Source organism: Oncorhynchus nerka, linkage group LG26, assembly GCF_034236695.1.
Source record: "Oncorhynchus nerka isolate Pitt River linkage group LG26, Oner_Uvic_2.0, whole genome shotgun sequence".
Taxonomy (NCBI): domain Eukaryota; kingdom Metazoa; phylum Chordata; class Actinopteri; order Salmoniformes; family Salmonidae; genus Oncorhynchus; species Oncorhynchus nerka.
In genome coordinates this window covers 42,675,911-42,701,896 of record NC_088421.1, presented here as the reverse complement: position 1 = coordinate 42,701,896, position 25,986 = coordinate 42,675,911, and the positions used below count along the sequence as shown (strand labels likewise).

Below are 25,986 nucleotides of genomic sequence, written 5' to 3'. Positions count from 1 at the left end.
ATGTACTCATGATACTATTATTATTAAATGTCATTATGTAGAATAATGTATTCAATTGATCAATACATTCAATCCAATTATCTTCTAAACAAGAAGTTATCACTTAAATTGTGTATTTTATAAATCTGTATTGATTAAATTGTTCCTAAATCTAATCCATAATATACTGGATAATTATTTCCATGAGTTCAAGGCAAGATCTATGTATACTGTGTCTTGTAACAACGGTTAATGTAATAACTTTTAGATTTATAATGTAATAAAGCCGGTAAATGTAACATCTTGTTGGTTAATATGATCAAATGTTGTCTAATAACCTTTTCCACTTAATGTAATAAGTTATTGGTATCAGGTTACAACTTTTTTTAATGAATAACGTAATAACTTAAACCGATCATGTAATAACACCTAAACCAATGTTTAATGTGTTACTTCACCAATGTTAATGCACATACCACCCTCCACCAATAACAAACCCACACACACAAACCTATGCCCTTGTACTCTTACACAAACAAGCACACAGTTATAGACACATACATTGATAAATTTAAAAAATGAAATAACAATTCATCGGTAGTTCTTATAGTCAATGGGGCGGCAGGGTAGCCTAGTGGTTCGAGCGTTGGACTAGTAACCGGATCAAACCCCCGAGCTGACAAGGTACAAATCTGTCTAACTGCCCCTGAACAGGCAGTTAACCCACTGTTCCTAGGCCGTCATTGAAAATAAGAATTTGTTCTTAACTGACTTGCCTGGTTAAATAAAGGAAAAAAATAAATGAGACAGGGGGCTCGGTCGGGCAAGAGAAAGGAGGTTTGGGAAACTGCAAATAACAATAAACTGAACTCCACTTAGCAGAAACATCTTTGTATTAGCAACTATTAATGATTAGTTTATATTGTGTTAAAGTTAAGGGACATCACCCTGGGCGGGGTGAACCATAGTAGGGGAAATAAAGAGAAAACACCATCTTGAGAACTGAGTGTCTTGTTTGTAAATTGCTGTAAGTGTAAACTCCGGGCTGCAAACTATATTAAACAAACTAACCTCTGATTCCTGTGGTCACTTGTGGTCTGTGGTCACGCCCTATAAAGGAATCTTGCCATGAGCTCATTTGAAAGACAACAGCAAAGAATTTCTCTAACCAAGCTGTTTTTGTTGTTTCTATAAATACCTTAGATTTGTGATTTTAGATTTTATTTGCAAATATAAAAACAATACAACCACACGTGGACATAATGCATTTACTATCATTCAGGATTATTCTAAAACAGTGAAACATGTAATGTACCGTTTAAATAGATTAATGATATAATAAAAAAGTATTTTCTAGCATAATGACTCCCTAAACCGCCTCACCCATTTGAAGAGAGGTGTTGATGACTATATACAGTAGGTGGCGGCACCTTTTAAACACCACAGAAGAAGCTGAAAAGCATCAACAGGAAGTTGATACCATCCTCTATCTAGTTTTCAAACCAAATATAATTCAACCGGTTTTTGCAGGATGTTTCTAATGTAAGATTAGTCTACATGAGACGCTCATTTGTCACAACTTAAATTGAGTTTTGATATTTATGAAGTTGTGGTCGAGCTTTTCTTTATCTGAACGCTGTGACTAAGAAAGTAACTTAGCATACACATTTAGTGTCTTTAGAAAGAATACAGTAACGTCAGCTTCCACGATGGATCGGGTAAGTTTGGTTGACTTTTATTAATAGTATACCTATTGTTGGTGTTTTAAATGTCTAGGTCCAGTTTTCACGTGTGATCCTCCACATACATGAGTTCGATTTGAACAGCAGGACAAAAGAAACCACGGTGGTAATTTGATAGCTCATCGCACACAGATTGACGAAACAAGGCAATGCGCAACAAGCAGGTCAAGTCAGAACCAGGGAGAAATAATTAGGCATCGCCTACACCAATTATGTATATAAACCCTGGATTGCTGATGCTTTATATTGGCCATTGAGAGTATTTAAAAGTACCGGTTAACTTCTTTGAACACCTCAAATTGTTTCTTCAGATGTCAGTTCGATCACACAGCATTTATACACTCATTTCTTGCGCCCAAATAAAGAAAACGACCATTGAAAATAGGTGATTTTTGTTGCTAGGCTACCAGTTACGGTGCTGTTAGCTTGTGTTTGCGCGGGACTTTATGCGGAAGTAATACAACAATGATAGCTAGTGTCGAAGAATGATATGGAGTTAATATTAGTCAAATTATTGAGCATATCCTCCGCGAAAATAAGCATCAGAAATTGTCCTTATTTAGCATATCAAGACCCTGAATTGGACCTCAGTCTAGAGCTTAAAATATACAATGTAGGCCTACTGTCAGTATTTGTCGTCCTATTGAGAAAATAAGATGTCCACATAGGCCTATCACAGGATATTGAATGATTCCATATCCGCCCATAGGAAATGTCCATGTGTGATATTCAGAGTAATCCCAATATCATATGTCTAAAGAAAATTGTTTTGATATATCGTTTTTTACATTAGAACTTGAAAAAACATTGGAACAACGACATCTGGATTGTTTTGAAACAGTTGAAGTCGGAAGTTTACATCCACCTTATCCAAATACATTTGAACTCAGTCTTTCACAATTCCTGACATTTAATCCCAGTAAAAATTCCCAGTTTTAGGTCAGTTAGGATCACCACTTTATTTAAGAATGTGAAATTTCAGAATAATAGTAGAGAGAATGATTTATCAGCTTTTATTTATTTTGTCACATTCCCAGTGGGTCAGAAGTTTACATACCCTCAATTAGTATTTGGTAGCATTGCCTTTAACTTGTTTAACGTGGGTCAAACGTTTCGGGTAGCCTTCCACAAGCTTCCCACAATAAGTTGAGTGAATTTTGGCCCATTCCACCTGACAGAGCTGGTGTAACTGAATCAGGTTTGTTGGCCTCCTTGCTCGCACACACATTTTCAGTTCTGCCCACAAATTTTCTATAGGATTGAGGTCAGGGCTTTGTGATGGCCACTCCAATACCTTGACTTGTTGTCCTTAAGCTATTTTGCCACAACTTTGGAAGTATGCTTGGGATCATTGTCCATTTGGAAGACCCATTTGCGACCAAGCTTTAACTTCCTGACTGATGTCTTCAGATGCTGTTTCAATATATCCACATATTTTTCCTCCCTCATTATGCATTCTGTTTTGTGAAGTGCACCAGTCCCTCCTGCAGCAAAGCACCCCCACAACATGATGCTGCCACCCCCGTGCTTCACGGTTGGGATGGTGTTCGTCGGCTTGCAAGCCTCCCCCTTTTTCCTCCAAACATAACGATGGTCATGATGGCCAAAACTTTATATTTTTGTTTCCTCAGACCAGAGGCCATTTCTCCAAAAAGTACAATCTTTGTACAATCTTTGCAAACTGTAGTCTGTTTTTTCTATGGCGGTTTTGGAGCAGTGGCTTCTTCCTTGCTGAGCAGCCTTTCAGGTTATGTTGATATCAGACTCATTTTACTGTGGATATAGATACTTTTGTACCTGTTTCGTCCTGTATCTTCACAAGGTCCTTTGCTGTTCTGGGATTGATTTGCACTTTTTGCACCAAAGTGAGAAAAGATGCAAGATAAGTTTAATGCTAGCTAGCAACTTACCTTGGCTCCTTGCTGCACTCGCGTAACAGGTGGTCAGCCTGCCACGCAGTCTCCTCGTGGACTGCAATATAATTGGCATCCAAAAATATTGATTGTTATGAAAACTTTAAATCGGCCCTAATTATTGGGCCATGCTGATCGGTCGACCCTTTAGTCATAATACCCAGTGGTCAAAAAAGGAAATGGTTCCAATTGTTTTTCCACCATGAATTTTTCCCATATGGGATTTTAGAAACACTTCCAATAAGGGCTGTGTTTCACGTAGGCCTACCCTGGCGTGACATTCTGATTACCGTGTAAATGTCTCTCAGACAAGGTGACTTATCAATATATTTGCCTGTATTTACCTCCCCAAAATGAAATGTGAATTAGCTACTAATGTGCCTATCATACGGAACATGAAATACCCTGACTGTTCTGGACGAGATTGACGAATTGAGGCAAAGGTAAGAATCTCTGCATTAACAATCTAATGTTAGCTAAATGTAGTAATGAATATATTGGTAACATTTCTTTGACAAGTCTGAGACCTGCGCTGGACAAAGCCTATGGGGAAAATGTGTGCCGTTTTTATAGGGTGTTTGGATAAATGCCAAAAATAAGGTCTGTCGTAAACACAGATTTAGGAGATCTTATAGGTTTTGTTCTACAATCTTTATCAGTTAATGTCACTGCTTGTGAATGTTGAAGAATTTATGTAATAAAAAAAGCATATAAATCACAAAGGCTTCATAATTCATAAAGGTCATATTAACTGACTGCTATTATCTCATAGAACAAAATGTATAAGATCTCCTCAGCCTGTGCTTATCTTATTTTCGGTATTTATTCCAAAACCCACATTTTTCCCATTGGGATGGATGAACGAGCCAAAGGTAACTAATTTCTTTGTTTTAATTCTACAAGCTGGCAAGATCTAAAGCTCTGTTTAGCTCAACGTTGAAATTATTGGTTGACAGTAAGTGGGGGCGGTACTTCCTGTATAAACACAAACTCCCTTCCTTGACTACTTCCTTCCAGCAGTGTGTATCAGGGAGATTCCTAGATGTGAGAAGTGTGCAGGAGGACCTGAGAGAAAGGAATGTGTAGTATTGATGTAAAAAGTTGTGTGTATAAACTGTAGGGGTACACATGGTGCTGGAGATCAGATGTGTCCGGTGAGAGAAAGACAGGTTGAGGTTACCAGGATCACAGTAGTGCAGAAGGTGTTGTATGCTGAGGCAGTGAAGAGAGTAGTAGAGGAAGATGGGTCCAGGGTGAGGGATCCTGAGAGGATCCCTGTGATTAGGCCGAGGTCACTAGAGGAAGATGGGTCCAGGGTGAGGGATCCTGAGAGGATCCCTGTGATTAGGCCGAGGTCACTAGAGGAAGATGGGTCCAGGGTGAGGGATCCTGAGAGGGTCCCTGTGATTAGGCCGAGGTCACTAGAGGAAGATGGGTCCAGGGTGAGGGATCCTGAGAGGATCTCTGTGATTAGTTCGAGGTCAATAGAGTGAGATGGGTCCAGGGTGAGGGATCTTGAGAGGATCTCTGTGATTAGGTCGAGGTCAATAGAGTTAGATGGGTCCAGGGTGAGGGATCCTGAGAGGATCCCTGTGATTAGGCCGAGGTCACTAGAGGAAGATGGGTCCAGGGTGAGGGATCCTGAGAGGGTCCCTGTGATTAGGCCGAGGTCACTAGAGGAAGATGGGTCCAGGGTGAGGGATCCTGAGAGGATCTCTGTGATTAGTTCGAGGTCAATAGAGTGAGATGGGTCCAGGGTGAGGGATCTTGAGAGGATCTCTGTGATTAGGTCGAGGTCAATAGAGTTAGATGGGTCCAGGGTGAGGGATCCTGAGAGGATCTCTGTGATTAGGTCGAGGTCACTAGAGTGACAGGAATAACATGCTTCAGTAAGATCTATTTTTTGACGTTCATGTCCATGTTTGTCAACTGTTCCGCAGGAATAGAATATAAATCACAGTGGATAGATGTTGTGGCAACGGCTGAGAACTTGGGTGTACAATATTTTACTGCAGAGTTACAAGGTGTTTTGAACAATAATATCCCGTCCTCCCAGTCTGCTGGCCTGGTGTTGAATCAGAGGGCCAAAGAAGTGGAATAATGAGGTTTGAATAGGTGTAAGGTTAGTTGGTTAGGTATTTTTTTCACAGTGTAATTGACTCATGTTACAGAATAGTAGGCTGATAAACAGACAAATCAGTAGGTAGCGCCATGCACCTATTACCATTTTTAGCGAACCGCCATAATACCAAAGAAGAAGACCCTTCCTTCACAGTCTGCTCTTCTCTGTGTAGTGCAGGAAGTATGAATGCCCTATCTTCTACCAAGACTGCTTCGCTTTAAATTGTTTATGGCCGCTGCAGACATCGGATTGAACATACATCGTTGAACATACATTACTGTTTCCCTCCACGGATAGCGCTGCTGTAGGATAGCCTAGTGGTTAGAGCGTTGGACTAGTAACCGAAAGGTTGCAAGTTCGAATCCCCGAGCTGACAAGGTACAAATCTGTCGTTCTGCCCCTGAACAGGCAGTTAACCCACTGCTCCTAGGCCGTCATTGAAAATAAGAATTTGTTCTTAACTGACTTGCCTAGTAAAATAAAATTAATAGTATTTTATAAGCTACTTTTGCTGTGAGACAATTAAAACTATTTGGACTCTTGAAGAGGACTCTCGGGTGGAGTTAGACGATAAACAGACAACATGATTAATGGTGGATAGGGTGAATGTTTTATTGACTTTAATAGATCAGGTAAAATCTTATCAAGGATCGATCAGAAGTAAGATTAACCCACATCAGACATTTTATTTGTCACAACTTAAATCGAGTTTTGATATTTAAAAATGTTTGATTGCTCTGGTCTAGCTGTTCTTTATCTGAACGCTGTAACAAAGAAACTAACTGTAGTGTAGGCTAGCTACAGATTTACGGTCACTTTTTTGTTGTTGAGGAAACGCTTAAGAAAGAATAGCTTCCACGATGGATCAAAAAATATACACTGCTCAAAAAAATAAAAGGAACACTTAAACAACACAATGTAACTCCAAGTCAATCACACTTCTGTGAAATCAAACTGTCCACTTAGGAAGCAACACTGATTGACAATCCATTTCACATGCTGTTGTGTAAATGGAATAGACAACAGGTGGAAATTATAGGCAATTAGCAAGACACCCCCACTTCTCAGTTCCTATGCTTCCTGGCTGATGTTTTGGTCACTTTTGAATGCTGGCGGTGCTTTCACTCTAGTGGTAGCATGAGACGGAGTCTACAACCCACACAAGTGGCTCAGGTAGTGCAGCTCATCCAGGGTGGCACATCAATGCGAGATGTGGCAAGAAGGTTTGCTGTGTCTGTCAGCGTAGTGTCCAGAGCATGGAGGTGCTACCAGGAGACAGGCCAGTACATCAGGAGACGTGGAGGAGGCCGTAGGAGGGCAACAACCCAGCAGCAGGACCGCTACCTCCGCCTTTGTGCAAGGAGGAGCAGGAGGAGCACTGCCAGAGCCCTGTAAAATGACCTCCAGCAGGTCACAAATGTGCATGTGTCTGCTCAAATGGTCAGAAACAGACTCCGTGAGGGTGGTATGAGGGCCCGACGTCCACAGGTGTGGGTTGTGCTTACAGCCCAACACCGTGCAGGGCGTTTGGCATTTGCCAGAGAACACCAAGATTGGCAAATGTGCCACTGGCGCCCTGTGCTCTTCACAGATGAAAGCAGGTTCACACTGAGCACATGTGACAGATGTGACAGAGTCTGGAGACGCCGTGGAGAACGTTCTGCTGCCTGCAACATCCTCCAGTATGACCGGTTTGGCGTTGGGTCAGTCATGGTGTGGGGTGGCATTTCTTTGGGGGGCCGCACAGCCCTCCATGTACTCGCCAGAGGTAGCCTGACTGCCATTAGGTACCAAGATGAGATCCTCAGACCCCTTGTGAGACCATATGCTGGTGTGGTTGACCCTGGGTTCCTCCTAATGCAAGACCATGCTAGATCTCATGTGGCTGGAGTGTGTCCGCGGTTCCTGCACACGGAAGGCATTGATGCTATGGACTGACCCGCCCGTTCCCCAGACCTGAATCCAATTGAGCACATCTGGGACATCATGTCTCACTCCATCCACCAACGCCACGTTGCACCACAGACTGTCCAGGAGTTGGCGGATGCTTTAGTCCAGGTCTGGGAGGAGATCCCTCAGGAGACCATCCGCCACCTCATCAGGAGCATGCCCAGGCGTTGTAGGGAGGTCATACAGGCACGTGGAGGCCACACACACTACTGAGCCTCATTTTGACTTGTTTTTAGGACATTACATCTAAGTTGGATCGGCCTGTAGTGTGGTTTTCGACTTTAATTTTGAGTGTGACTCCAAATCCAGACCTCCATGGGTTGATACATTTGATTTCCATTGATAATTTTTGTGTGATTTTGTTGTCAGCACATTCAACTATGTAAAGTAAAAAGTATTTACTAAGAATATTTCATTCATTCAGATCTAGGATGTGTTATTTTAGTGTTCCCTTTATTTTTTTGAGCAGTGTAATTTGGACAATTATTATTATGTCATATTCCATTATAGTCGTGAGTTTAGAGTATTTTCTTCACCTGTTTAGCTCAAATTCTTGCTTTGGATATTTAGCCTTAATTTGATCAGGGAGTCATACATATAGCTTCCATAAAGGGGCCTTTGGACTTGTCGGATTGACACATTTTGTAGATGCATCATTGTTTTTACATTGATAATGTATGGCTCTCACGTGCACATTTCCGTCCATTATGAACCAATGATGTGTGATCTTTTTGTGGCATTTCTGTTACTAATTTATTTTCAGTTTCATCTCAGAGTTCTAGCCTGGTCAGCATCTCTGTTGCTTGGCAACAATACAGCTGCTAGTAGCTAAAGTTAGCTTGTTTGTCCAAAGTCCAGCAGCTAAGTTATCTTTTGTAATGCCCCCCAAACCCTGATTATATAAATGTATAGGATGCATAACTCTGCAACACAGGCTAGAAACAGGCTGTTAAAGGCACCAGAGAGATGTGGCTCTATTGTACATGGGGATAACTGTATACATTTACATTCATTTAATTCAGGGTGGAAGGTAAAACCAAATAATTGATGGAATTGGCTCTAAATACTAGGGAGGGCGGCAGGTAGCCTAGTGGATAGAGCGTTGGACTAATAACCCAAAGGTTGCAAGATCGATTCCCTGAGCTGACAAGGTAAAAATGTTCCTAGGCCGTCATTGAAATAAAAATGTGTTCTTAACTGACTTACCTAATTAAATAAAGGTTAAAAAAATACATCATAATGAGCAGCAGTAGGTCAGGTGTTTTGGTTTTCCTCTGGTTATTTTGACAAATCACGATTTGGCCGGTGTTGGCGTCCTCCTCGTTCCATCATCTCACCTCCTAACACGTATGAACCCAGAACTAAATAGAGCGGCTGACCAATTACGTGAGACGTTATTTCTGGGTTAACCAAGACTAACTCAGGGGTGAACGATGTGTTCAACTTCAATGAACGCTCAATCAAAGGTTCTGAACATAAGACAGAGAGGCGTTACAAGGACTTTCCGTTTTGAAAAAGTGATTAGAAAAAAAACGGTACATTTGTGGAAAGTAGTGAACGGTTACACACTTCAGGAGAAAGGAGGTATTATAAGGATGCAGCCATCAATCAGAGATTTAGACTAATCAAATGTTTGGTCTAATGATATTCTATGTACAATACTTCCTGTGGTCACCAGGACAGAGCTAGTCCGTCCCCCTCCACCCTGCCGGAGTCCCCTGGTCACAACTCTCCTGGTATCGCCTTACTGCTGGATCTGAAGAGGGTTTCTGTGCTGCTGGTCGACTGCAGGAAAACACCAGGGCAGAGTGGAACTGTGAGAGAAGGACACAAGGAGGGAGATGGAGATTTGATTTCATCAAGTAAGAACAATGGTGGGTGTGGATGAAACTACAATCTGATTCTACAACTTCTGTTAATTGATTGATAAACAGTAAACACTCAGTGGCCAGTAAATTGTCGCTCCAGTTTCATGAATGGAGGAGATTGTACCTAATAAACTGGCCAATGAGTGTATATTGATAAGGGCAGCAGGTAGGTTAGGGGTTAAGAGCGTTGGGCCACTAATAAAGGTTGCTGGTTCAAATCTCTGAGTCGACAAGGTGAAAAATCTGTCTGCTCTTGAGCAAGGTACTTAACCCTAATTGCTCCTGTAAGTCTGCTAAATAGTATGTGTTTATGGACTCATATTGACAACCCTGTTATTCAATGTCTTTGTTTCACAGGGGACACCCCTAATCGTTGTTCTCTCAGTGGGAGGGGCTTATCATCTGGGGAGCCTCTACAACATCCTGTTGATGACGAGACAGAGAAGAGTCTCTCCAGATCAGAACATCTCAAGAAACACCAGCAGGGACACACAGGGAAGAAACCTCACCACTGCTGCTCTGACTGTGGGAAGAGTTTCACAAGCCAGAGTGGCTTCATTATTCAGTGTGGGAAGAGTTTTGCTTCTTCTAACACCTTCAAATCTAATGTAAGAATTCATACAGGGGAGAAGCCTTACCCCTGCCTTGATTGTGGGAAAAGCTTTGTTAGTGCAGGAGTCCTAACCATACACCAGCGGACACACACTGGAGTGAAGCCTTATAGCTGTGATCAGTGTGGGAAGAGCTTCAATCAGTCAGTCCACCTGACTACACACCAGCGAACACACAGTGGAGAGAAGCCTTATAGCTGTGATCAGTGTGGGAAGAGCTTCGTTCAGTCAGTCCACTTGACTACACACCAGCGAACACACAGTGGAGAGAAGCCTTATAGCTGTGATCAGTGTGGGAAGAGCTTCGTTCAGTCAGTCCACCTGACTACACACCAGCGAACACACACTGGAGAGAAGCCTTATAGCTGTGTTCAGTGTGGAAAGAGCTTTGCTGTATCAGAGAAACTAACTATACACCAGCGAACACACACTGGAGAGAAGCCTTATAGCTGTGCTCAGTGTGGAAGGGGCTTTTCTCAATCAGTAACCCGGAATATACACCAGCGAATACACACAGGAGAGAAGCCTTATAGCTGTGTTCAGTGTGGAAAGAGCTTTGCTGTATCAGAAAAACTAATTATACACCAGCGAATACACACAGGAGAGAAGCCTTATAGCTGCGATCACTGTGGGAAGAGCTTTGCTATAGTTTCCTCCCTGATTAGACACCAGCTAACACACACTGGAGTGAGAACTTATGTCTGTCTATGTGGGAAGAGCTTTGGTCTAGCTTCCTCCCTAACTATACACCAGCGAACACACACTGGAGAGAAGCCTTATAGCTGTGATCATTGTGGAAGGGGCTTTTCTCAATCAGTAAACCGGAATATACACCAGCGAACACACACAGGAGAGAAGCCTTACAGCTGTGATCATTGTGGAAAGAGCTTTGCTCTAGCTTCCACCCTGACTGCACACCAGCGAACACACACTGGAGAGAAGCCTTATAGCTGTGATCAGTGTGGGAAGAGCTTCAATCAGGCATGCAACCTGACTAAACACCAGCGAACACACACTGGAGAGAAAGAAGCCTTATATATGTGATCAGTGTGGGAAGTACTTTTCTCAAACTTTCTCCCTGACTAAACACAAGCTAACACACACTGGAGAGAAAGAAGCCTTATATCTGTGATCAGTGTGGGAAGCGTTTCAGTCAGTTATGGACCCTTTATTCACACCAGTGAAGACACACTGGAGAAGGAACCTTATGTCTGTCCAGGTGGGAAGAGCTTTGTTTATTTAGGGCCAATGAGAAAACACCAGAAAACACAAACATGCTGTATTTCATCTTCCTCCCATCTGGCACCGGTTCCAGATCCCTAAATAAAGGATCAGTAGAAAACATCTAGTGAACAGTCATATCCATCTCCCATTCTTAACTCTTTGGGATAGCGCGATGCCTCGTCAACATCCAGTGAAATTGCAGATCGCGAAATTCAAAATGACAGAAATAGAACTATTAACATTTATGAAAATACATGTATCATACATCAAATTAAAGCTTAAATTCTTGTTAATCCAGCCACTGCGTCAGATTTCAAAAAGGCTTCACGGCGAAAGCAGAACATGCAATTATCTGAGGACAGTGCCACGCATACAAAAGCATGGAAAACAACTTCAAGCCAAGTAGAGGAGTCACGAAAGTCAGAAATAGCGATAAAATTAATCACTTACCTTTTGAAGACCTTCAGCTGGTTGCAATCAGAAGAGTCATAAACATCACAAATGGTCCTTTTTGTTCGATAAAGTCCTTTTTTATATTAAAAAAAGTCTGTTTAGCGCTTGACTCAGTAATCCACCGGTTTCCCTCGTTGAAAAATGCAGACAAAAGAAGTTCTAAAAGCTATCGGCAAACTTTGTCGAAACTAGTCAAACAACGTGTCTATATCATCCTCAGGTTGTCTAAAATGTAAATAAACTATAATATTTCATACGGAAAGGACTGTGTTCAATTGGAACATCAAATTAGCAAGAGCGTACCTTCTCCATTGCGCTCAAAACAACTGATGTGACCCTAGCAGTCACCAGACTAAGTCAAAATACTAATTCATTTTTCAAAACAATAGCCTCAAAACCTTGAATAAAGACAGTTGACAGCTAGTAGAAGCTATATCAATTGCAATCTGGTGGACGGACATAGGGGTTTTCTATAGCTTTACAAAATAAAAGCTTGTGATTGAATTTCTTTTTTTTTCTGGTTGGATTTTCTTTGGGTTTTTGCCAGCCATGTCAGTTCTGTTTTACTCACAGACATTATTTTGACAGTTTTGGAAACTTTAGAGTGTTTCCTATCCAAATATATATGCATCTCCTAGCTTATGGGCCTGAGAAACAGGCAGTTTACTTTGTGCACGTTTTTCCTCCAAACGTCTCAATACTGCCCCCGTTCCCATAAAGGTTAAACAGTTGCCTTAGTCTGATCACCATGGTAACCTCTGTGGAGCATAATATGCAGCTCTGATCAAGCATCAGGTCTCCACTGTGTCTATGTAATATCACACATTGGGATCTAAATGGATAAATGTTATCATAACATGTCATAGTGAACCTGTGTGTGGGGGAAATTGATTAATACATTCAATCCATTATCTTCTAAACAAGAAGTTATCACTTAAATTGTATATTTTATATCTATATTGATTTCAAATGCTCCTTATTGCATTTATAATGTAATAAAACTGGTAAATGTAATATCTTGTTGGTTAATGATAAAATGTTGAATTGTTGTCGTAATAACTTTTCCACTTAATGTAATAAGTTACGTTACCAGTCAGGTGAGTAACAACTTTTTAAATGAATAACATAATGACTTTAACCGATCATATAACACCTAAACCAATGTTTAATGTGTTACTACACTAATGTTAATGCACATACCACCCTCCACCAATAACAAACCCACACACACACACACACCTATGCCCTTGTACTCACACACAAATACACACATAAGCACACAGTTCGACACACATTGATAAAGAAAAAAGAAAAAGAATGAATCTGTATTTTGAATTGTCAATGAGACGGGGCTCGGTCGGGCAAGAGGAAGAAGGATTGGGAAACTAACTGCAAGTAATAACAACCTGAACTCCGCCTAGCAGAAACATCTTTGTATTAGCAACTATTACTTATTAGTTTATATTGTATTAAAGTTAAGGGGTGAACCATAGTAGGGGATAAAAAGGGAAAACAGGATCTTGAACTGAGTGTCTTGTTTGTAAATTGCTGTAAGTGTAAACTCCGGGTCTGCAAACTATATTAAACAAACTAACCTCTGATCAAAGAAGTTTCCTGTGGTCACTTGTATGAACATATACAGAAAGTGTAAGGAATATCTGCCCTGTTATCACTATTTCTATTCATTACGGAATAGTAGGCTGATAAATAGGCAAATCATTTGGAGTCGTGCATCTATAACAATTGTTTGCAGGCCGTCATAATAGCAAAGAAGAAGAAGACCCCTTCCTTCACAACAGCTCTGCTCGGTGAAGCGCAGCAAGTATGAATGTCCTGACTTCTGCCAAGGTTGCATCGCCTTAACAACCTTTTGGGGACACTAGTTCCACTTTGGGAACCACCCCCCACACCCCTGAGCTGTAATGTGGCGCAGGGAACGCAAGAAATAATCCTAAAAATATTTAACCTCCACAGATTAGCAAGAAAAATGGCTCAAATGAAAGATAAACAAGTTGTTTATCTACCCAGCAAGTCAGATTTCTAAAATGTTTTACGGCGAAAACATAGCACATATTTATGTCCAACCACCACTGCAGACATACCTCATTAGCATAGCCAAGTAGGAAAAAATATGCAATCAACAAACGCAGGATTAAAAGAAAAATCATTTCACTAACCTTTTGAAATCTTTCATCAGATGACAGTAATATAACATGTTACACAGTACATTCATTTTTTTTTCAATAATCTGCAATATATATCCATAAATCTCTGTTTACAATTATGCATCGTTCAAAAAATGCTACTGCAATGTCAGGAGAAATGAAATAGCTCCGGCAGATAACATCAGCTAACAAGGAATACACATCATAAACTTTGACTAAATATGCATGTTTTACATATGTATGGCAAGATACACTTCTTCTAAATGCAATCGCTGTGTTACATTTATTTTTAACGTTACATTTTGCGTTCACTAGGCTATAATAGGGAGTCGGCGCTCCCATTTAGCATAATGACTCCTCTATCTTGGAGTCGACAGAAACCCAAAATTAACACATAAATATTCCCTTACCGTTGCTGTTCTTCCATCAGAAGACCTGGAAGGGTTAATACTCACCAAGTTAGCGTTCAGTTTTCAAGTCTGTGTCTTTCGGTTCTCAAACTAGCCACATTTCAGTCGAAATGTATGCAAATTTATAGTGGATGCGCACCAAAACGTCGAAAGTATACATTATATGTCGAGTAAACTTGTCAAACTATGTTCATAATTAAGCCTTAACATGTTATAAAGGTCTACAGCAATCGTGACGGCGAACAGACACACACACGTTGTTCAATCGATCCTGAGGAAAAGAGAGAAAAACTTCAGAGCGCGCATTGGGTACACTTTTTTTTGGCGTGACGAGATCTTTCGGCACGCTGAACGTCTCGTGAGCGAGCGATTCTCACAGTTACACGCCTCATCGAAAGCAGGCTTCGCGCTGAAGACGTAGAAACTGTTCCCATGGTTATAACTGCTTGGTAAGTGCGTATACGATGACGTCAAAGTGGTGGCAACTTTTTCCATTACAAGAGAGACTTTGGGAGAATGCATGCCCTGACACTTCTGCTTTACATAGAGACAAAATTTAAACGGTTTTAGAAGCTTTAGAGTGTTTTCTATTCGATAATATTTTTTATATGCATATATTAGCAACTTTTGACAAAAATTTATCATGTTTTATATGGGTACCGAATTCCTCCAGAAGGGGCAGTATTCAGGGCTAGCCCTAACAATGCTGTATGGCCACTGCAGACGTCGGATTGAACATACATCGGATTTTGCTGTTTCACTGCAAGGATGGCGCAGCGCTAATCGGTGTTTTATTTACGAGGCCACTCTTACTGGGCCTCAGACAATAAAAATATCTGGACGCTCGTGTAACAGTATAGACTTTTCGTCCGTCCCAGAATCAGGGACGCTCTGCACACGTCAACAGTCACCCTCGAAGCATCGTTACCCATCGCTCCACAAAAGCCGCGGCCCTTGCAGAGCAAGGGGAACCACTACTTCAAGGTCTTAAAGCGAGTGACGTCACCGATTGAAATGCTATTAGCGCGCACCACCGCTAACTAGCTAGCCATTTCATATCCATTACACTCGAAGATAACTTTGTCAGAAAAGAAGAGGCAAAGAGAGAGGCCCAACTCTAGGGAAAATGTGATGCCCTCCAGCAGGCGGCGTTTATTCGCTCCAGCAGACAAGGAGTTTTTGTATGGAGGTCAATGAAAGAGTGTTGAATTTGGTCGAATAAATAAGCCAAAAAAACGATTGGCTTATTTGCTATGTGAGGTTTATTTTACCGAAAAGAAGTTCCTTAGCTTGCACTCACTCATAAGACCGCTTGTCGGGCCGATTTTGCGTCTCCATTCAGAGAACGGCTGGTTATCAGCCCTATAAAGCCATCGAGCCATGGTCTAATTTGAAATACATTAGCAAAGAATTGCTCTAACCAAGCTGTTTTTGTTTCTATAAATACCTTAGATTTGAGATTTTAATAAGATTTTATTTGCAAATGTAAAAACAATACAACCACACGTGGACATAATGCATTTACTATCATTCAGGATGATTCTAAAACTGAAACATGTAATAATGTATAGTTGAAATAGATTCATGACATAATACAAAAGCATTTTCTAGCATAATGACTCCCTTAACCACCTCACCCGCCTTGAAGAGAAGTGTTGATGACTGTGTACAGTAGGTGGCGGCACCTCTTAAACACCACAGAAGAAGCTGAAAAGCATCAACAGGAAGTACTTTGTTACCATCCTCTATCTAGTTTTCAAACCAAATAAAATTCATCAGGCTTTTGCAGGATGTTTCTAATGTAAGATTAGTCTACATGAGACGTTAATTTGTCACAACTTAAATCGAGTTTTGATATTTAAGAAGGTGTGGTCTAGCTTTTCTTTATCTGAACGCTGTGACAAAGTAACTAGTAACTTTAGCGTACACATTTACTGTCAGGTTTTTTTATTTGAGGAAAAGTTGAAGAAAGAATTCAGTAGCTTCTACGATGGATCGGGTAAGTTTGGTTGACGTTAATGAACAGTACGCTTATTGTGTATAAAATGTCTAGGTCTAGTTTTCATAATATTTGATCTTGCACAGCCATGCGTTCGATTTGAACAGTTGGACAAAAGAAACCATGGTGGTAATTTCAGCCAAGTAGTCTGATAGCTCATCGCACACAGATTGATGATACAAGGCAATGCGCAACCAGCATGTCAAGTCAGAACCAGGGAATAATAATTAGGCACCGCCTACACCAATGGTGTAAATCAACCCTGGATTGCTGACCGAGGTAAAGACAGTTTCAAATTGGATATTCGACGGATATTCGAACTTTAAAACCACAGACTCCAAATAAGTGTCATGATGTTGGAAAAATTGTGCACAACATTGCACAGGTCTTATTTTCACGAATTGGACATGAATTAGCTTTCCAAAGCTAATAAACTTGTGGAAATGCGAGTAGCATTTTGTTTTCCATGTTGAATTAGTTCGGGAGCGTAAACAAAGTGTAGACTTTTTTTCCATTTGAATTTCAATAGCTCCTTGGTTATGTGACCTACTTGACTCAAACAAGGTTCAGAATGTCCACTCAGTGGGCCTACACATTGCACACCCTTTTGTTTGTCCATTTTCATCTCACATGTTTTTACATTAATTTGGCAACATTTAGAATTTCAATAGCTCCTTGGTCATGTGACCTAGTGACTTAAAACAAGGTTCAGAATGTCCGCTGACTAGCCTTTGATTTGCAGACCCGTTAGTTTGTCCATTTTCACACCCTTTGACTTTCAATTGGCACCCTTGACCTGTATGTATTCTCTCCTGATTGGCTCTGTGGTGCAAAGTCTGGCAGTCTGACTAAAGTGCCAGAGGTATGAGGACTGAGGAGAGACATCCTCCTTTGTATTTATGGGAACAAATATTTCTTAACACTTTGGATCCTATTCTTGGACAGGTAGAAGACAAAAAAATAAATAATGACTAATTACTGTCCATGAGTAACCTCAACCTTATGGGTCTGTGGGTGTTTGGGCCAATAAAGTGCCAACTCAATTCTACCACTGACTAGTCTCTCATTCCCATATGAACGGGGACACGGGGCAATAGTTTTTAATCTAAGCCAGGCCTTTTTTACTGGAGTACACTAACCTCTAATTGGGGCTCTTTTCTTGACACACAGTAGCAGTTTACCAGATAAGAAGTCAAGAAGATCAAAAAGTAGATTGTTGTAAGGGTGTATTACATCCTGTGCTGGCCCCACTGTCATATCCATTCTGGATTCTGAGTAGTAAAATCATAGCTGAAAAATGCCTCTATGTATGTGAATACATTTTCCTCCAAGACAGAACTGCCAAAGGGGGTGGAGTTGAAATCTACTGCAGACACAGCCTGCAGAGTTCTCTCATGCTATCCAGGTCTGTGCCCAAACAGTTCGAGCTTCTACTTTTAAAAATCCACCTTTCAAGAAATTAGTCTCTCATTGTTGCTGCTTGTTACAGTCCCCAGCTGCAGCCTGGACACCATATGTGAATTAATTGCCCCCCATTTATCTTCAGAGTTTGTACTGTTAGGTGACCTAAACTGGGATATGCTTAACACCCCGGCCGTCCTACAATCTAAGCTAGATGCCCTCAATCTCACCCAAATTATCATGGAACCTACCAGGTACAACCCCCAAATCTGTAAACTCAGGCACCTTCATAGATATCATCCTGACCAACCTGCCCTCTAAATACACCTCTGCCTTCTTCAACCAGGATCTCAGTGATCACTGTCTCATTGCCTGCGTCCGTAATGGGTCTGCGGTCAAAAGAACACCCCTCATCACAGTCAAACGCTCCATAAAACACTTCAGCGAGCAGGCCTTTCTAATCGACCTGGCCCGGGTATCCTGGAAAGATATTGACCTCATTCTGTCAGTAGAGGATGCCTGGTTATTCTTTAAAAATGCTTTCCTCACCATCTTAAATAAGCATGCCCCGTTCAAAAAATGTAGAACCATGAACAGATATAGCCCTTGGTTCACTCCAGACCTGACTGCCTTTGACCATCACAAAAACATCCAATGGCGTTCTGCAATAGCATCGAATAGCCCCCGTGATATGCAGCTGTTCAGGGAAGTTAGGGACCAAAAAACACAATCTGGACCCTCTTTTTCTCAAATTATCCGCCGCAATTGTTGCAACCCCTATTACTAGCCTGTTCAACTTTTCTTTCGTATCGTCTGAGATCCCCAAAGATTGGAAAGCTGCCACGGTCATCCCCCTCTTCAAAAGGGGAGACACTCTAGACCCAAACTGTTAAAGACTTATATCTATCCTACCCTGCCTTTCTAAGGTCTTCGAAAGCCAAGTTAACAAACAGATCACCAACCATTTCGAATCCTACCGTACCTTCTCCGCTATGCAATCTGGTTTCCGAGATGGTCATGGGTGCACCTCAACCACGCTCAAGGTCCTAAACAATATAATCGGCATCCACACAAGACAATACTGGGCAGCCGTATTCATCGACCTGACCAAGGCTTTCGACTCTGTCAATCACTGCATTCTTATCAGCAGACTCAACAGCTTTGGTTTCTCAAATGACTGCCTCGCCTGGTTCACCAGCTACTTCTCTGATAGAGTTTAGTGTGTCAAATCGGAGGGCCTGTTGTCCGGACCTCTGGCAGTCTCTATGGGTGTGCCACAGGGTTCAATTCTTGGGCCGACTCTTTTCTCTGTATACATCAATGATGTCCCTCTTGCGGCTGGTGATTCTCTGATACACCTCTACGCAGACGACACCATTCTGTGTACTTCTGGCCCCTCTTTGGACACTGTGTTAACTAACCTCCAGACGAGTTTCAATGCCATACAACTCTCCTTCCGTGGCCTCCAACTGCTCTAAAATGCAAGTAAAACTAAATGCATGCTCTTCAACCGATCGCTGCTTGCACCCGCCCGCCTAGCATCACTACTCTGGACGGTTCTAACTTAGAATATGTGGACAACTACAAATACCTAGGTGTCTGGTTAGACAGTAAACTCTCCTTCCAGATTCATACTAAGGCTTCCAATTTTGCAACACAGCGATCCTTGACTTCAGCGATGTCAATTTACAAAATAGCCTCCAACACTCTACTCAGCAAATTGGATGCAGTCCATCACAGTGCCATCCGTTTTGTCACCAAAGCCCCATATACTACCCACCACTGCAACCTGTATGCTCTCGTTGGCTGGCCCTCGCTTCACATTCGCTGCCAAGTCCACTGGCTCCAGGTCATCTATAAGTCCTTGCTATGTAAAGCCCCACCTTATCTCAGCTCACTAGTCACCATAGCAGCACCCACCCATGGCACGCGCTCCATCAGGTATATTTCACTGGTCACCCCCAAAGCCAATTTCTCCTTTGGCCGCCTTTCCTTCCAGTTCTCTGCTGCCGATGACTGTAACGAATTGCAAAAATCACTGAAGCTGGAGACTTATCTCCCTCACTATCTTTAAGCATCAGATATCAGAGCAGCTTACAGATCATTGCACCTGTACATAGCCCATATGTAAATAGCCCATCCAACTACCTCATCCCCATATTGTTATTTAGTTTTTTTTTGCTCCTTTGCACCCCAGTATCTCTACTTGCACATTAATCTTCTGCACATCTGTCACTCCAGTGTTTATTTGCCAAAGTGTAATTATTTAGCCACTACGGCCTATTTATTGCCTTGCCTCCTAACCTTACTACATTTGCACACACTGCATTTCAAATCAAATCAAATCAAATGTATTTATATAGCCCTTCGTACATCAGCTGATATCTCAAAGTGCTGTACAGAAACCCAGCCTAAAACCCCAAACAGCAAGCAATGCAGGTGTAGAAGCACGGTGGCTAGGAAAAACTCCCTAGAAAGGCCAAAACCTAGGAAGAAACCTAGAGAGGAACCAGGCTATGTGGGGTGGCCAGTCCTCTTCTGGCTGTGCCGGGTGGAGATTATAACAGAACATGGCCAAGATGTTCAAATGTTCATAAATGACCAGCATGGTCGTATAATAATAAGGCAGAACAGTTGAAACTGGAGCAGCAGCACGGTCAGATGGACTGGGGACAGCAAGGAGTCATCATGTCAGGTAGTCCTGGGGCATGGTCCTAGGGCTCAGGTCCTCCGAGAGAGAGAAAGAAAGAGAGAAGGAGAGAATTAGAGAACGCACACTTAGATTCACACAGGACACCGAATAGGACAGGAGAAGTACTCCAGATATAACAAACTGACCCATTTAGACTTTTCTATTGTGTTATTGACTGCACGTTTGTTTATTCCATGTGTAACTCTGTTGTTGTTTGTCACACTGCTTTACTTTATCTCGGCCAGGTATCAGTTGTGAATGAGAACTTGTTCTCAACTAGCCTACCTGGTTACATAAAGGTGAAATAGATAAATATATATATATTGTGTGTGGGAATGTCTGTCTGTCCTACATGTAGTGTTGGTAAATGGAGTTTTCCTCAACTGCCTAATCATACATTGATATTGCAAATAGAAGTATTATGTTCAATAACTGACATTTTCAGATATTATTTTGACAAACACACTTTGGTGCTTACAATTCATTCTCGCTTGTCATAGATTTGTTGGGCACTGTCATCTGTGATCTTTGTAATACATAATGATGACTGTCACTTCATATTTGATTTCTTAGTCTACAAACGCTCTACATTTATTCACTCTGTGATAGGGTTGGATCCTATATACTCCTTTTTATTAATGTCCTGTGAATGGTTATCATTTAGGCTGTGTAGAATGGGGCATAAAGGACATTACCTCTACTACTAGATTATAGTGATAAGGAAAAAAGTAATCAAATGTTTGGTCTAATGATATTCTATGTACAATACTTCCTGTGGTCACCAGGACAGAGCTAGTCCGTCCCCCTCCACCCTGCCGGAGTCCCCTGGTCACAACTCTCCTGGTAGCACCTTACTGCTGGATCTGAAGAGGGTTTCTGTGCTGCTGGTCGACTGCAGGAAAACACCAGGGCAGAGTGGAACTGTGAGAGAAGGACACGAGGATGGAGATTTGATTTCATCAAGTAAGAACAATGGGGTGTGTGGATGAGACCACAATCTGCTTCTGCAACTTCTGTTAATTGATTGATAAACAATATACACTCAGTGGCCAGTAAATTGTCGATCCAGTTTTGTGAACGGGGGAGCGTGTACCTAATAAACTGGCCATATTGTATTTATTGAAGAGGGAGGCAGGAAGCCTAGTGGTTAATGCCAGTAATCGCAAGGTTGCTGGTTTGAATCTCTGAGCCAACTAGGTAAAACCATCTGTCTGCTCTTGGGCAAGGTACTTAACCCTGATTGCTCCTGTAAGTCGCTCTGGATGAGAGCATCTGCTAAATAACAAATCCTTTTTACAAAAATAATACTATTTATGGACCTGTATTTCCAAAACCTAGTTATTCAATGTCTTTGTTTTCACAGGGAACACACTGTGTTGTTCTCTCAGTGGGAGGGGCTTATCATCTGGGGAGCCTCAACAACATCCTGTTGCTGATGAGACAGAGAAGAGTCTCTCCAGATCAGAGCATCTCAAGAAACACCAGCAGGGACACACAGGGAAGAAACCTCACCACTGCTGCTCTGACTGTGGGAAGAGTTTCACAAGCCAGAGTGGCTTCATTATTCGTTGTGATCAGTGTGGGAAGAGTTTTGCTGCATCTAACACCTTCAAATCTAATGTAAGAATTCATACAGGGGAGAAGCCTTACCCCTGCCTTGATTGTGGGAAAGCTTTGTTAGTGCAGGAGCCTTAACTGTACACCAGCGTGTAAACACTGGAGAGAAACCTTATAGCTGTGATCAGTGTGGAAAGAGCTTCAATAAATCAGTCAACCTGACTACACACCAGCGAACACACACTGGAGAGAAACCTTATAGCTGTGATCAGTGTGGGAAGAGCTTTGCTGTAGTTTCCTCCCTGTCTACACACCAGCAAACACACACTGGAGAGAAGCTTTATAGCTGTGATCAGTGTGGAAAGAGCTTTGCTCTAGCTTCCACCCTGACTGTACACCAGCGAACACACACTGGAGAGAAGCCTTATACATGTGATCATTGTGGAAAGAGCTTTGCTCAATCTGGGAGCCTGACTGCACACAAGCAAACACACACTGGAGAGAAACCTTATAGCTGTGATCAGTGTGGGAAGAGCTTTGCTCTAGCTTCCACCCTGACTAAACAAGCGAACACACAGGAGAGAATGAAGCCTTACATCTGTGATCAGTGACGGAAGCGCTTCAGTCAATAAGGGACCCTTTATTCACACCAGTGAACACTTACTGGAGAAGGAACCTTATGTCTGTCCAGGTGGGAAGAGCTTTGTTTTTATTTTGGGTCAATGAGAAAAAAAACAGAAGGCACAAACATGCTCTATTTCATCTCCCTCCCTTCTTGCACTGTTTCCAGATCCCTAAATAAAGGATCAGTATAAAGCATCTAGTGAACAGTCATATCCATCTCCCATTCTTAAACAGTTGACTTAGTCTGATCACCATGGTAACCTCTGGAGCATAATATGTAGCTCTGATCTAGGATCAGGTCTCCCCTGTTTCTGTAATATCACACATTGATCTACATGGATAAATGTTATCATAGGAAATGTCATAGTGAACCTGTGGGGGGATGTTGATAATTGTATCTTCTTTCATGTACTCATGATACTATTATTATTAAATGTCATTATGTAGAATGTTTCAACAATACGTGTATATTCATGTATTCAATTGATCAATACATTCAATCCATTATCTTCTAAACAAGAAGTTATCACTTAAATGGTGTATTTTATAAATCTGTATTGATTAAAATGATCCTAAATCTAATCCATAATATATTGGATAATTATTTCCATGAGTTCAAGACAAGATCTCTGCATACTGTGTCTTGTAACAACGGTTAATGTAATAACTTTTAGATTTATAATGTAATAAAGCCGGTAAATGTAACATCTTGTTGGTTAATATGATAAAATGTCTAATAACCTTTTCCACCTAATGTAATAAGTTATTGGTATCAGGTAACAACTTTTTTTAATGAATAACGTAATAACTTAAACCGATCATGTAATAACACCTAAACCAATGTTTAATGTGTTACTTCACCAATGTTAATGCACATACCACCCTCCACCAATAACAAACCCACACACACAAACCTATGCCCTTGTACTCTTACACAAACAAGCACACAGTTATAGACACATACATTGATTTAATTTTTGTTAAACGAACAATTCATCTGTAGTTCTTATAGTCAATGAGACAGGGGGCTCGGTCGGGCAAGAGAAAGGAGGATTGGGAAACTGCAAATAACAATAAGCTGAACTCCACTTAGCAGAAACATATTTGTATTAGCAACTATTAATGATTAGTTTATATTGTGTTAAAGTTAAGGGACATCACCCTGCGCGGGGTGAACCATAGTAGGGGACATAAAGAGAAAACACCATCTTGAGAACTCAGTGTCTTGTTTGTAAATTGCTGTAAGTGTAAACTCCGGGTCTCAAACTATATTAAACAAACTAACCTCTGATCAAAGAAGTTTCCTGTGGTCACTTGTATAAACATATACAGAAAGTGTAAGGAATATCTGCCCTGTTATCACTATTTCTATTCATTACGGAATAGTAGGCTGATAAATAGACAAATCATTTGGAGTCCTGCATAAGTAACAATTGTTTGCAGACGGTCATAATACCAAAGAAGAAGACCCCTTCCTTCACAACAGCTCTGCTCGGTGAAGCGCAGCAAGTATGAATGTCCTGACTTCTGCCAAGGTTGCATCGCAGTAAATGCTGCATGGCCACTGCAGACGTCGGATTGAACATACATAAATCAACAGACGTCTCTTTTCCTCTTCTTCTCTGACAACGTTCTCTTCGAGCGTCCACATATTTTTTATTGGCTGAGGCCCAGTAAGAGTGGCCTCGTACTTTGCCACAACTTTGGAAGTATGCTTGGGGTCATTTTCCATTTGGAAGACCCATTTGTGACCAAGCTTTAACTTCCTGACTGATGTCTTGAGATGCTGATTCAATATATCCACATAATTTTTCTACCCTCATGATGCCATCTATTTTGTGAAGTGCACCAGTCCCTCCTGCAGCAAAGCACCCCCACACCATGATATAAATAGTAATGGCATCTATTTTCGGCACTAATTTTGCCATGGTTATGCCATTTTATAGGGTGTTTGGATAAATGCCAAAAATAAGGTCTGTCGTAAACACAGGTTTAGGAGATCTTATAGGTTTTGTTCTACGATCTTTATCAGTTAACGTCACTGCTTGTGAATGTTGAAGAATTTATGTAATAAAAAAAGCATATAAATCACAAAGGCTTCATAATTCATAAAGGTCATATTAACTGACTGCTATTATCTCATAGAACAAACGTATAAGGTCTCCTCAGCCTGTTTAGTTTAGTTTATTTTATTTTATTTTTACAGGGACAGTGCACATTAATCAATGTTTCAGTAAAAGTGCCGGTTTTAGCCAGCCGGCTAATTTTCAACCGCAGTCCCTGGGCAGGTTATTAAAAACAATTACAATATAGACAATAGCACCATAGAACAAGCAAGACATAGCAACATAGGACAAGCAAGACATAGCATACAGACAGAGCAACATAGAACAAAAAGCAGCAAGACAAAATTCATAAAAGCAACAAAGTGTTTCCACACCTCACAAGCTACAGACAACAGACAACATGGAAAGCGGCAACACACAGCTAGGGACCATGTTCACAAATCTGATTGACCTTTAGCCAGGTCTTCAAGCATTTTGTGAAAGTGTGATATGTGGTGCAGTTATGTGTGTCTGATGGCAGTGTATTCCAGACATGGGAAGCTCTCACAGAGAATGCAGATTTACTAAAGGTGCTTTTCCTCAGGGGAACTATACAGTCACCTCTCATGGCAGACCTTGTGGATCTGCTGCCATATGTCTGGGTTTTCTGTTTAACAAAAATATTGAGTGGAGGGGGAGCCAGGCCATTAAGGATCTTGAATACAAGACATGCGTCGGTGTATTGCACAAGATTTTCCCAACTCAAGAGCTCATGCTTTCTAAGGATGTGACAATGATGATGGCTATTGGGCTTCCTATCAAGCACTTTGAGAGCCTATTTGTAGACAGACTGAATAGGTTTTAATGTTGTACAGCAAGCTTGGGCCCAACTAGTCAAGCAGTATGTTAAGTGGGGGAGTATCATAGATTTGAAGTACAGTTTTGCTACCTCTGTAGTCAAACAATTTCGTATAAATCGGAAATTAGCTAGATTGAATTTAGTTATTTGAATTACCTTTTTCACATGCTTTTTAAAAGAGAGGTTGGAATCAAGTATGATGCCAAGGTACTTCAAATCGGATACCACCTGGAGCTTCTCCCCTGACACATAGACATCTGGCTCAGTAGCATCTGTTGCCCTCTTTGTGAAGAACATGCAAACAGTTTTTTTCACATTGAGATGCAAACACGAGTCACTGAGCCACTTTGTAACCTGGACCATTACAGTAGT

The 25,986-nt window shown here is 41.3% G+C and overlaps 2 pseudogenes; both read left to right on the top strand.

The window, feature by feature from the left end:
• Nucleotides 1–1,444: 1,444 nt before the first annotated feature.
• Nucleotides 1,445–12,876, top strand: LOC135564749 (zinc finger protein ZFP2-like; annotated as a pseudogene).
• A 3,472-nt stretch (nt 12,877–16,348) lies between these two features.
• Nucleotides 16,349–23,688, top strand: LOC135564755 (oocyte zinc finger protein XlCOF19-like; annotated as a pseudogene).
• Nucleotides 23,689–25,986: the final 2,298 nt, after the last annotated feature.